Source organism: Acanthisitta chloris, unplaced genomic scaffold, assembly GCF_000695815.1.
Source record: "Acanthisitta chloris isolate BGI_N310 unplaced genomic scaffold, ASM69581v1 scaffold32825, whole genome shotgun sequence".
In the NCBI taxonomy this organism is placed as follows: domain Eukaryota; kingdom Metazoa; phylum Chordata; class Aves; order Passeriformes; family Acanthisittidae; genus Acanthisitta; species Acanthisitta chloris.
The window spans coordinates 24,826-25,288 of record NW_008672651.1 but is presented as its reverse complement, the minus strand read 5'-3'; positions in this window follow the sequence as shown (position 1 = coordinate 25,288).

The following is a 463-nucleotide window of genomic DNA, read 5'->3' as shown; positions in this document are numbered from 1 at the left end:
GAACCTGACTAGCTGCCTTGTAGGAAATTGTAAGGTAAGCTGTGTTTATTTTTCTGTCATAGCATTTAAATTAAGTCCAGCACAAGGAGAGACTTAGGAGTTATCCAAAATAATGAATAATGTATTTTTCATTGTGACTGTCTCCATGAAAAATCCTTGTGGTGTTAGTCTGACAAACGTGTGTACTCAACAGACTCACTCTGACAACCAGTGGCACATCGGCATGCTGTCTTTTAATTATTGTATAAATAATTTCCCAAACTGTAAACTAATCACAGGGAATATACTTCTGTACAAGCTCATAAATACACAAGTATCACATGGTAGCAGACAGGGGTATGGGTGACTTTCTCCCACCATCAAGGCTCTGGCTTAGTTCCACACCCTGCAAAGCTTCTTGTGAAGCTCACATGAGCATTTTGTATTTCAGGATTGCACCCCAAAAATATCCCAAATGTAGAAA